The sequence below is a fragment of the Schistocerca americana genome, chromosome 4, assembly GCF_021461395.2.
Source record: "Schistocerca americana isolate TAMUIC-IGC-003095 chromosome 4, iqSchAmer2.1, whole genome shotgun sequence".
NCBI lineage: Eukaryota > Metazoa > Arthropoda > Insecta > Orthoptera > Acrididae > Schistocerca > Schistocerca americana.
The window spans coordinates 305821894-305835215 of NC_060122.1; the positions used below are offsets into that span (position 1 = coordinate 305821894).

Genomic DNA, 13322 nt, shown 5'->3' on the forward strand with positions numbered 1-13322 from the left:
AAGCCTCAGGAAAGTAGTTATTTATGTTAAAATAAAATAAAAAAACTTACAAAATGAGAGAAGAGGCAGTGTCACCTACTGATACTGGTGTGAATGAGAAACACATTGTTATTATTGTTTTGTAGATAAACGAATGAACTAGAGAGTAGTAATTATATGCACAAACAGGTATTACACAAAGACATAATAGCAGGTAAAATAACATTAAAAGATACAACCATTAAAATATATACATGTCGTTTTATATTCACCAGGCAGTGCCCTCTGGTAAAAATTCAAAACGACGCCATTCTGTAAGCGATGTAAAGGCCATGGTGCTTGCCATGAGATCATAGAAGTGGGTACTGTAATGGACGCCATTGTCATGGTAACGTAAGGACCGATGTGGCAGCCAAGAAACCAAAGAAGTCGCACAGGGATGCCGATTGCTATCAAGATATCGACCCTGGTGAATATCTGGAAAAATGTTTGTGTAGACAACTCATAATCTGCTGGGAAAAATAAAAAGCATTGCTACCTTATGACTCCACGCACCTCGTGATCGGAAATTTTAATTAGGTGCTCAAATTACTTTGCAAATTTCATACAGCAACGATATTTTAATTATTGTGAAGCGTTTGCCTCTGGCTGGTGCTGATAATCTATAGTGTGCTCAGGAATTGCACAGTGTTTAATCTGTGGCTCCACAGAAATCAGTCACAGTGTACGATTGTGGTATCATGTGAAAAACCGAGGAACATTCAGGGCTAAACGCTACAGCCCTTCTATGTTTTCTTTTAACGCCATTGAACCGTGAATTTACTTTCAAACCCCTTCCTTAAGAATTTATTTTCTAGCGATTCGTCAAGAACATTAACACATCTATTCACACTATGTGAGCGTGGAAGTAGTTGCCAATTGGTAACTGATGAAACAAATTAAAACTTTCTTTTTTTCAATAAATGGAAATTTTATTCCTAAAAGCCCCCCGCCCCTTTTTTGAAGCAGATTTAAAATTATAATCAGAAAGCACTCTGTAAATACCAAGTTACAATTTATTAAGAGGCAGAAATAAGATTTTTTTCATAGTATGAGCTTTCGAACTGAGAATCTTGCCGCTCCCTTTTAACACGGCCGTCGTCACGACCGCTCACAACAACCTCTGAAAGACTACACTGGTGCAAATCTGCAACACACCAGATTACTTTAAACTAAAAATTTTAACAACTCACACAAACACACAAACTATGCAACCCCGGGCCGGCCGGAGTGGCCGTGCGGTTCTGGGCGCTACAATCTGGAACCGAGGGACCCTACGGTAGCAGGTTCGAATCCTGCCTCGGGCATGGATGTGTGTGATGTCCTTAGGTTAGTTAGGTTTAATTAGTTCCAGGCGACTGATGACCTCAGAAGTTAAGTCGCATAGTGCTCAGAGCCATTTTTTTATGCACCCCGTAAGAGGGATGGAGATGGTACAAAACACTCTCATGAAATTTATTTGCCACAAAAAGTGCAACTTATTTTTTAAAAAAAGGAAGGATGGCAACTTTATATACTAAAAAGATCAGTTAAATAAAATCCATGAAATGCAGTTTTACACTAAATGTACCGACATGCTCTACATTACACATATACCACCTCGCAAGATCATAGGCAAGATAAAGACATATTTCAGGAATTCGGCCTTTACACCTTAAGCAATAAATTCGTTAGCAACGAATCCGACAAACGTGACAGAGGCAGCTATTAACGTACGGCAGACTGACAGACAAACAGACTGACACTAACTGCCTAACAAATGCTGACGAGAGACAGACGAGCAAGCTGGGGATGAGAGACTGACAAAGAACACAAGTAGAATTTGACAAGTAAATGAAACAACATATCACGAATCACTTAACTTTTGATAACAAAAGCTGCGATGTCTGGCGAAGACCTGGCGCAGTACCCCCAAAACGCTCTCACGAACCGTCCGCTGCCAGCCTCTTCAACGGACGCAGGAAGGCGCGCCGATCTCCCGTCTCACGGCGTCGCAGCTCGCGCCGGCCAGACCTATGTCGTGGGTTGACTCCTGTTGCTCTCGTGTCGGCCGCGAAGCCACTACCCCTCGATATACGGCGCGGCCCACTGGACTCACGTGGCGACCTCACATGCACCGACGCTCAAAGCGGACCAGTCGTCTTGTGTCCCAGTGCGCGACCGACCAACCGATCGATCCAACTGCCAATGTCCATTGCCTGAGCAAACTCCAGCAGACTGGCGGCCTAACACATACCGGCACTCCGGACGACAGACAGACACTAACCGCCTCACCAATGCGGACGAGAGACAGACCCAGACTGACCCAGACTCACTCCGACTGACCAACTGCCCAGACTCGCTGAGACTGACAGATTGATCCAGCCTCACTCCGACTTCTCTGCTGGTCCGTCTCCAACTAACCTCACTGACGAATTTTTTTTTTCCTTTATTGATTTTCAATTCCCCCCGAAGGGGGCGGGCTGGCAGCAGCCTAGTACGCTGCTCTATAGCCTACAGACTTTTATTTTAAAAACAGAAGAAGAAAAGAAACAAGAAAAACAGGCGATGAAACGGTGACGTAAAGTGTAAAATGGCGGAAAAACAGAAAGCAAAAGGGGTTGGCAATGTTAATAAAAGACACAGGAATCAGACAAGTAACATAGTACACACACAATTAAAAAACATGGCGACAGTCTGGTTTCTGTTTGCAAGAGATAAAAGGCACACCCAGCGACAGTATGATGGCCATTCGCAACACTTCCCAAAAAACACAACACAGAACACTCACTGTAGAGCACTCACTATAGAACACTTCACGAAAGTGGCGGCACAAAGATGACACTCCCAAGCCAAAGGCAGATGGGTGGGGGGAGTGGGGACCTGGAGGAGGGGGAAGAACAAGGAGAGAGGAAGGAAAAAAAACGAAAAAGGGGGAGGGGAACCAAGGAGGGAGAGGGCTAATAAAGGGGGAGAATGGCAGATGCGAGAGGGAATGAGAGGAGGCAGAGGAGGGAAATGTAAAATGACTCAGGGGAGAGAAGGGGGCAAAGAGAGGGGAGGTGGGGAAGAAAGAGGATGGAAGGGGGGGGGACAGGGAGCCCGGGAAAAGGACAGATGAAAGGAGGGGGGAGTGAGGATCAGAGTTGATAGGGGGGATAAATGGAGGGAGAGAGGGCATCATCCGGGAGTGGGAGTTGGTGGAAGCCACCTTGGGAAAGGAGATGTAGGGTGTAGAGATGGAGGGTAGGGGGGACACAACAGTGAAGACGTGGCAGGGGGTGGGGATGGGAGAGGAGAGGAGCAACCAGGGGGTGAAGGGGTTCAAGGCGGCGGGAGGTGTAGAGAATGCGGATACGTTCGAGGAATAGGAGCAGATGGGGGAAAGGAATGAGATCATAGAGGATCCATGTGGGGGACGGGAGGCGTATACGGAAGGCGAGGCGGAGTGCATGACGCTCAAGGATCTGGAGGGACATAGAATTTGGGGGGGGGGGCAGATATCCAGGCAGGACTGGCATAACAGAGGATGGGATGGATTAAGGATTTGTAGGTGTGGAGGATGGTAGAGGGCTGCAACCCCCATGTCCGGCCAGAGAGGAGGTTGAGGAGTCAGAGGTGGTTGTGGGCTTTGGATTGGATGGAGCGGAGATGAGGGATCCAGGTGAGGTGATGGTCAATGGTGAGGCCAAGGTAGGTGAGGGTGGGGGTGAGGCGGACAGGACGGGCACAGACAGTAAGGGAGAAGTCCAGGAGCCAGAAGGAGTGCTCACTGACGAGCTCATAGCGCCCCTTAAAAAACAGGCAACCATTCCCTTTCCCACCAGAGGGAGACACCAAAGCTGCGATTGCAACAGCAGCGCCACCGCCAGAAACGGAGGGCGACTGCTTCACACAACGCGCTGCGGCGCGCTCTTCAAAACAGCAAATCTTATCACGGCTCAGTCATGTCTAACAGTATTGTTTGTAACTTTGCCATTCCTGTGGATGGCTTTGACATAAGCAAAACCGGGCGTTAAACAAATGTTATTGCGATCTTGACTGTTGATTTTAACCTCTGTAGCACCAGATCCCGGCGTTCTACAGACAAAGTTGTCTAAATATAAAAATGCCATTCTGCCCAGATATGGAAAATTTATGAGAAATAAAACAGATATGAAAGTCAGAGATACAGTGGAATTATAATTCTGAATTCATGTTATCAATTAGAAGTTATAATTTTAACAAAACGACTGTCACCAATCACTGAAACTTTATTATTTGTTTCCCTGTAAGGTTTCAAACAAATAACACACCTTACATTGAGTTTCTGGAACAGTTCCGGTTAACTCGATATGTCACATGACATAGTTAAGTGAAATTTAACGAATGTTATTAAAATGCTGATGTAATAAACAAGCTAGTATTTCGGAATATAAACCACTAACACTCACACTAGTAACTGCTCGCAAGTAGTTTCCCGGATCCGAGCCACGAGACGCAGTTTGAGGGAAGGAGAATTTTACGACGGCTGTGCCTGTCCCACGTAGGCGGACACCATTCACCACGGGGCATCTAGCGGACACAATGAGACACCCGCCGCCACTGCGTAGGCCGTTGGCAAAAGCTGCCCCTTGTCCCTGTTTTTAACGACAACCCTTCGGAAAGCGTTTCTACAGGAACACGGTGGGAGATGCCAGATAAAACGTCCAACTATAAAAAGTCTGGAGAAACCCAACTCAAAACATAGGTACCTCACTGTAGCCACCTGCGTTAAAAACTCGCATGAAAGGAAAAGCTGTTTATCGCAGTACTGCATCGTAAAAGTTAAACTCTGACCTACAAAAGAAACGACGCCTGAAATCGGCTACAAAAATTCTAGTGGGTGGAGCTATAACGAAGTAAGAACACTCTGATTGGCCAGAAAGAAAACACATGGCCACCAGCTTTAATATAGGCAAATTGCAGACAGAGTAATTGGCTTTTCTCTTGCAGAAATCGTTGCGTGTTTGAAGAAGGCGACTCGCGCCGCACTGAGACGATTTAGAGACTCATTATGTGAACACTTGTTAACAGGATCGTATAAAACTCAAAAGAAGTTAAACTGCAAAGTCTCCTAGTACGGAGAATCGCACCGAGCTTGCGAGCGATTTGAGGGCAACGACGTACATGCTATTCCACTCAAATATCATGTACCATGCCAACTAACTTAACTAGGGAATAACTACGACTCTCGGCTTCACTGAAGACGAAGGAAATGTATCCGACTGGTGTTTACCAGTCGAGAGAGATTTATAATGGATTCTCAGGGTTACAGCTCGCTCCGACAACCGCCACTGCCGTCGCCGACCTAACGTAAACACACGCGCCAGCAAGTGATATTCAATTGTCACTCAGAACTGCGGTCGTCTCCGTCTCTCCTAATTTTTTTTTTTAATCATTCAGCCATGACCTGTAGCTAAACATATTCACGATTGTTGGGCCTAACTGACGCAGAAACGAGAGATGTCCGATCTGACGAAAAAGACTCATCAGCCAGTTTTTTCCCCCTTAAGTGTGACGAAGGTAGACTTCGGCGACTTGCGCGTCGATAGGGATGAAATGATGATTAGGACAACACAACACCCAGTCCGTTAGCGGAGAAAATCTCCGACCCAGCTGGGAATCGAATCCGGGCCCTTAGGATTGACGGTCCTTCGCGCTGACCACTCTGCACTGTAGAATTATGAATTGTTTTAACTGTGTACTTCTTTTCTATTGCTCTTTACCGACCTCCTTCCAATTTTGGATATTTTCATTGTGCATTTTAGCGTAATTAATGCCTCTGAACCCAATTGTATTTACTTTGTTTGTATTTTTCAAAAAATGGTTCAAATGGCTCTGTGTACTATGGGACTTAACATCTGAGGTCATCAGTCCCCTAGAACTTAGAACTAATTAAATCTAACTTACCTAAGGACACCACACACATCCATGCTCAAGGCAGGATTCGAACCTGCGACCGTAGCAGTCTTGCGGTTCCGGACTGAAACGCCTAGAACCGCTCGGTCACCGCGGCCGGCGTTTGTATTTTTATCGGCTCCCAGATATGGCCATGAACCATCTTACCATTAAGGAATCTTATAATAGTTACAAATTTACTTCACAATTGTGAACACCCAGTATCAATATTTTAGCATCCTGTACATAATTTTGCTAACATTGCTGTGTCTTGAAGTTATACTTACAGTAAAAATATAAACCTTAATAACGGAAATCTACGATTTTCATTTTTGCTAACATATAGTTACGCCTGAACCCATACACTAATTTCTGTTAGCGATAACGTTTCCTTTACAGTGCGTGTACTGGAACCGACATTGAGATCATTGTCTGATTACAACTCTGCCCGTACTGCTGCATTCTTCTGAACTCTGCTCGTGTGGGATGATGTCGTCCTACCTATAGGCCGTACCTCCTTGCTCAACCCTGGTAGGAAGATAGATCAGAACCAGCCTCAGACGCGTTAGAGCCCAACTTGGTTTTGGAAAAGGCAGATTATGTTCGGACTGTATGTTCAATATGACACAAATAAGAGAAAAATGTGGTGCAATTTGCAGCACAGACAAATGTCCCCTTTACTGTTATTAACTTTACAATTAGCAAATATTTTTTTCGTATGGTGTGACGTTTTAGAGATTTTAATTGCCAAGCTAAACCAAACAACCTGCATGCTGAGGCAGCGTAGCTCACAGCACACAAATTACCAAACTTGTATGCATCAGATATATGATAATGAGGACACTCATTGACTAACTTAGGACCTTTTCGTATCTTTTTCTTGCCGGCTGCCTACACCCCCCCCCCCCCCCGTACCCAAGGAATGAAGAAAGGAAAAAAGTTGATCGCTGTTGATGCAGTAAAATTGCAGCCTGAGGCATGACTTTTTAACATATTACTTCTTTACTACAAAATCTACTCGCAACGCATTTCGCCGACAATATCCCCACACACCACTGAAAGGTTTTATACTTGGAAGTTTGATTCTTTATAGACGATGGATAAGGTTTACTGGTTCTTTATTATGACAGCACTTCTACGATGACAACCTAAGAGATGGTCCTGGCCGGGCCAGGTGTTGCCCCAGTAGAACTCCGAGGCAGCGCAACAGTTGGTGGCGAGGGTGTCCGTACTGACCCACTAAGTAATGCGTCCGCTCCGCGGCATGAGCAGGCTAACGGCGGGGGACCCATAACAATGATACGCGAGGTGTTTGCTGATACAAGAGGCATCATATAGAACATTTACAAGATATTCTGGGAAGAGTAAGTGACAATGCAGACGAAAGTGTATGTTGAGCGATCATGACAGACGCTCATTGAAGAGGACTGTGACGAAGCATAAGAGAACGACAGCTGCAAAAGTACGATAGTGGTCGAAGCAGAAGAAATGATTTATAATTTGTGCTGCGGCCGGGACTGGAACCCAGGTCTTCTTGCTTGCTAGGCAAAAATGCTAACCATTACACCACCACAGCACGGTGGTCAACGTTGCTGCACGAGCTACCCAAGCTGAGTGTCCTCCCTAACAAACTTCAATTCATATCTTCTACTTATTTTCACTTACATTGTCACTACTGCCAGGGCTCTCCGATATTGGAACAGCACCTCAGCGTTGGACGTAATGCGAAGGTCCTGTACCATAGGTGATCTTACAAATCTTAAAATCCTATATAAGATAACCTGTGGTACAGGACTTTTCCATTACGTCTAACTCTGGATTGCTATTCCAATGTCGGAGAGCCCTGGCGGTAGTGACAGTGTACGGAAAAATAACCAGAAGATATTAATTGACGTTTGTGTTGGGGAGGGCAATCAACTTGAGTATTTCGTGCAGCAATGTTGGCCATCGTGCTGTGGTGGTGTAATGGTTAGCATTTTTGCCTAGCAAGCAAGAAGACCGGGGTTCGAGTCCCGGCTACAGTGCAAAATTTAATTCATTTCTTCTGGTTCGATCATTAATGAAGAGACTTAAATGTCTCAGAGTAACATTTAATTATAAGCTACAAAAGTCACTGCAGAGCTGAATGTGGCACTCAATAACCCTATCAGCACTAGAACAACGCGAAGCGAGCACCGTAAATAGGGAATTGGTGAACGGGCTGGAATCACAAAACCACTCAACAGTGATGCAAATGCCGTAACAGGTAAGTTTGGTTCAGAAGACATAAGAACTGGACTGAGGAGCAATGGAAGAATGCCATTTGGCCGGATGAGTCTCGTTTCATATCGTTTCCAACTTCTGGCCCAGTCTGCGTCCCAAGAATGAGTCAGTGGGGGTTCGGTGACGATTTGGGCTGCCTTATCATGGTATTCCAATGGCCCCGTGATTATTTTGCAACGTCACATTACAACCAACGACTTTGAGACCATTTTGGCTGATGAGGCCCATCCCCCTAGTACAATGTACCCCAGTGGTGATGCTGCGTTCCGAGATAACAGGACCCCTAATCACAAAGCTCGCATCGTGCAGCACTAGTATTGTGACCACGAGGATGAATTTTCGCACGTTCTCTGACCACCACAGTCACAAGATCTCAGTATTATTCAGTCTTTGTGGGCTAATTTGGAGAGGAGGGGCGTGACTTCTATCAATCTATCTCCATAATCAGTGCCTGAAAACGGTTCAAATGGCTCTGAGCACTACGGGACTTAACATCTGAGGTCATCAGTCCACTAGACTTAGAACTACTTAAATCTAACTAACCTAAGGACATCACACACATCCATGCCAGAGGCAGGATTCGAACCTGTGACCATAGCAGCAGCGCGATTCCGGACTGAAGCGCCTAGATCCGTTCAGCCACAACGGCCGACAATCATTGCCTGAACTTGGCACTATTTTGCAATAATAATGGTATAAGATTCCCTTGAAATCCATACAGCACCTGCATTTACCCATTCTGGGTCGAGTGGAAGGTGTTTTGAATGTCAAAGGTTTTCATACATCGTATTAGTTATGGTAACGTGCTGCATTTTTAAATGCCCAGTCCCCAAGGGTAGGACAACAAAACAACAAATCAAAATATCAAACTTTCTAGGGAGAAATGATGTGGTGGGTGGGGCTAATTTACATAAAATTTGCACTTTACATTACATATTTATTTTACAGTAACGTCACGATGCATTAATATAAATGGTAAACAATCTTACATTTGAAATCCACTACCAATAAAGGAAAGGTCATTAAAACACAGACCTATTTGAAAGTAATAACCTAATAGCCGCGCGGGATTAGACGAGTGGTCTAAGGCGCTGCAGTCATGGAGTGTGCGGCTGATCCCGGCGGAGGTTCGAGTCCTCCCTCGGGCATGGGTGTGTGTGTTTGTCCTTAGGATAATTTAGGTTTAGTAGTGTGTAAGCTTAGGGACTGATGACCTTAGCAGTTAAGTCCCATAAGATTTCACACACACACACACACACACACACACACACACACAATAACTAATAATCCTGTAGAACATCAAGTTGAATACGCTAATTAAAATGTTTAGGAGACCCAATTAAAAATTACATCTCAGACATGTTTCAACTTCTCCACTGTGACATCCATATGTGCCAGTACGAACAGATTCTCACCACTGTCAGAGACGTGGATAAAAGTCGAATCCGCGTCTCCACAAAGACAAGGCAAGTTACATTCAGACAGCCGTCTGGAAAACAACTGGTATTAATACCATACAGTGGAAGTATAAATCTGCAATTGCTATTATTCCTCACAGGAAGCAATTTGTGGTGTATAAAGCTGATACCACGTACATGCATTAACATTTAAACCACTAGGGACTATTAACTAAACCCTACTTAACTTACAAACTCAAGTACACAGGAACTGTACTTAAAGGGCGCTGCAGTCTGGAACCGCAAGACCGCTACGGTCGCAGGTTCGAATCCTGCCTCGGGCATGGATGTTTGTGATGTCCTTAGGTTAGTTAGGTTTAACTAGTTCTAAGTTCTAGGGGACTAATGACCTCAGCAGTTAAGTCCCATAGTGCTCAGAGCCATTTTTGAACTGTACTTAAAAATATCCCTACTACTACCTCAGGGATGACGTCTTTGTTGTTAAGTAACCAGCTCACTCACATGCTGTGAATGCTGCTCAGTGGTATCAGAATCTCATGATCTGGTCAAGGGAAAATGCATTCAGAAATTTGGAGAGAACTTAAGGTGCTCCGGAAAGGCTCAAAATCATGAAAAGTTCAATTTTTACTTTTTTGCGTTTTCTGAATCTGCAGACTATTACCTTTTAATAGCTATATAATTTATTCAATTCTGAAGACTACAACTATTTTTAAATTTTTTTTGAAATGTGTTCTACATGGGCGTGACCCACTGTGGCGCTGTTAAACTGCTGTCAAATGGTGTTATTATTAACGTCCGTGTTCATCAGGTACATTTTAGTGATGTGAGATAAAGTATGTGTTGTGGCTAACCTGTGATGGTTCAATATATATCGCTGGTGTGATTGTCGATTGTTTCATGTTTATTTACTCTGTCGTTATCTCGAAAATATTCGTAATTAATTCTGTTTCTTGAGTCTCTGTTTTGTTGAAGTATAATAATGAGTAAAAGTAATGTTATTAGAAATCCTCTGAAGGCTTTTAAGAAAAGGAGAAATGTTGGAAAGCCAAAGGTATGTGTTATTACTGTAAACAATAAAGACGATAACCAAGTGAGTGAACCTAACCTCTCAAGTACACCTGCCCACAGCAGTCAAAGTGGGAAAGAAAATACTTCACAGAAGAAGCTTGGTTCAATGAGTGAAAACTATCAATGTTTTATGGGCGAATCGGATGTGAATGGAATATTTAATATGTCGGTTCTCAAAGGAATTTTTTCAAACTGTGTAAGATGTATTCATTGTAGTGAAGTTGGTCTGGAACTCTCCATAATAAAGCACGTAGGACTTCCTAGTGAAATACAATTGAAATGTGATAAGTGTTCATACATGACCACCCTTTGGAACAGTGTTGCAGTAACTGCAACTGAAGAAAATGGTAACAAAATCTACGAACACAACATTAGATTTGTTTATTCCTTGCGTTCAGTTGGTAAGGGTGCTACTGCAGGTGCAATTTTCTGTGGCATCATGAATCTTCCAAATCCCCCAACCAAGTTTACGACCTATAATAAATTAATAGGGTCTAAAGTAGAAGATGTCTGTATAGAATCTATGAAGAACGCTGTGGAAGAGGCAGTAATGGAAAATAACGGGAACAGAGATTTGACTGCAGCGTTCGATGGTACCTGGCATAAACGGGGACACACATCTCTTCATGGTGTAGTATCTGTCACCAGTATGTATACAGGGAAAGTTTTAGATGTAGCAGTAATATCAAAGATGTCCACAAAAATATAAAGGGACACATGAAAATAATTGCAAAGGCAGTAGTGGAGGAATGGAAGAGGCTGGTGTTGCCAGTATATTCCAGCGTTCTGAGGCGTGTGATAAAGTGCGATATGTTAATTACCTTGGTGACGGTGATTCTAAAAGTTTCAAACATGTTCAAGGACTGAAGCCCTATGGTGATGATGTTGTAGTGCAGAAATTTGAGTGTATTGGACACGTACAGAATCGAATGGGAACAAGACTTCGGCGACTGAAGCTTCGTACAAAAAACAAAAACTCAGTGATGGTAAAGGGTTGGATGGGAAGGGAAGGTTAACTGACTGTGTAATTGACAAAATACAGAACTGTTATGGAATGGCTATTAGGCAAAATACACAAAGTGTCGACGAAATGAAGAATGCTGTTTGGGCTCTTTTTTTTCATACTTCTTCAACCGATGAAAATCCCCAACATAGCTTGTGTCCCAAAGAAGAAGACAGTTGGTGTAAATATAACAAAGGATTGCTAACTGGTGAAGTGTACACTCATAAGCATAGTCTGCCTCATGCAATAATGGAGGTGATAAAACCTATTTTCAGAGACTTAGCAGCACCTGAACTGTTGAAAAAGTGTATTCACGGAAAAAACTCAAAACCCCAATGAAAGTGTAAATAGTGTTATATGGTCGAGAATCCCCATGACTGTATTTGTTGGAATAGAAGCACTTCACTTTGGTGTGTATGATGCTGTTGCGACTTTCAATGATGGCAACATTGTAAGGTGCAAGGTATTTAGAAATATGGGAATGAAGATAGGTTCTAACATGGTACGAGCGATGCTTGCTTTAGACAAGGAACGCCTTCGGGCTGCAGACAGGGCTGTAAAGAGTCTAGAAATACAAGCAAGAGTAAACAGGAGGAGGAACAAGAGGAAGCTGGAGGAGAAGTTTGCAGAGGATGAAGATAATCCATCCTATGGACCTGGAATGCACTAAAAAGTTAATCCAATCTTTGTCGCTCGATTCCCAAAACTTTTATTTTCTCATACTAATTACATGTTTTCTAAGGATCTTCCAAACATATTTGTTTCAAACTTTCAGTAAATGTTACACAGTACCTTCTGCATAATTTAACACAGCCTTTTTCCAAACAACTGTATATTTTTGAATATATAAATAAAAAATTGCAAAAAAGTGTTGTGAATTTTCATTACAATTGAAAAAATCATCTTTAATAACTGAACTAAAATTTTGTAAAATCCCTGTGTTAAGTTGTAGCCCATATTCCAATTAATAATCTTTAAAAAGTTCAACTTCCTACCTCAAATACTTTGTGAGGAAAGATGTAATTTATAAGCGTTATTTTAAACTTTGCAAGTATAGGCCGTTCCGGAGCCCCTTAATAACCTCGGAAAATCACTTCTGAGGCCCATGATACGTCCCAGAAAGAAAGTCAACCAGAAAAGTCGAACTAAACAAAGCATGTAATACTTCACTATTGGTACTATAAACGCATCAAGATTCGAACGACTGCTGTCAACATCTGCACTTCAGAACATAGTTCCAAACACAGAGCTCCAGCGGAGTACAATCAAAGTTCAGTACCTTGCAATTTATAGCCACTCACAACACAGCCTTCCTCCAGTCCTTAAGAAAAAAGCCATACTCATCATGGGACTTTACAAAATCTTACTCCGACTCCATCCATTGGGTTATGGCCACACGAAGTTCCAATTGCCATGCTGAAAATGAAGTTGCATAGAGGCTCCAGCTGCAATGTCTCTACTCTGACCGATGACCACTATATCAGCCCACAGTATACTGACCAGAGACGCCATCGAATATTTCCACCTCAGCCTGCGAGTGTTCTGTTCCCTGTGCGTATGGACAACTGTCGTTAGATGGCGCGGTAAGCACTTCCTTGAGGCTGTTCAGACAAATCTCGGGCTTACAGCCGGTCGTTATTTAATACATCCCAAGT

At 43.3% G+C, this 13322-nt stretch overlaps 2 non-coding genes across 2 annotated transcripts; one reads left to right on the forward strand and one right to left on the reverse strand.

Annotated features, from left to right (window-relative positions):
* Nucleotides 1-7419: 7419 nt before the first annotated feature.
* On the reverse strand, nt 7420-7492 carry Trnaa-agc. The gene has a single exon. It is a non-coding gene; the product is annotated as a tRNA-Ala (tRNA).
* A 375-nt stretch (nt 7493-7867) lies between these two features.
* Trnaa-agc lies at nt 7868-7940 on the forward strand. The gene has a single exon. It is a non-coding gene; the product is annotated as a tRNA-Ala (tRNA).
* Nucleotides 7941-13322: the final 5382 nt, after the last annotated feature.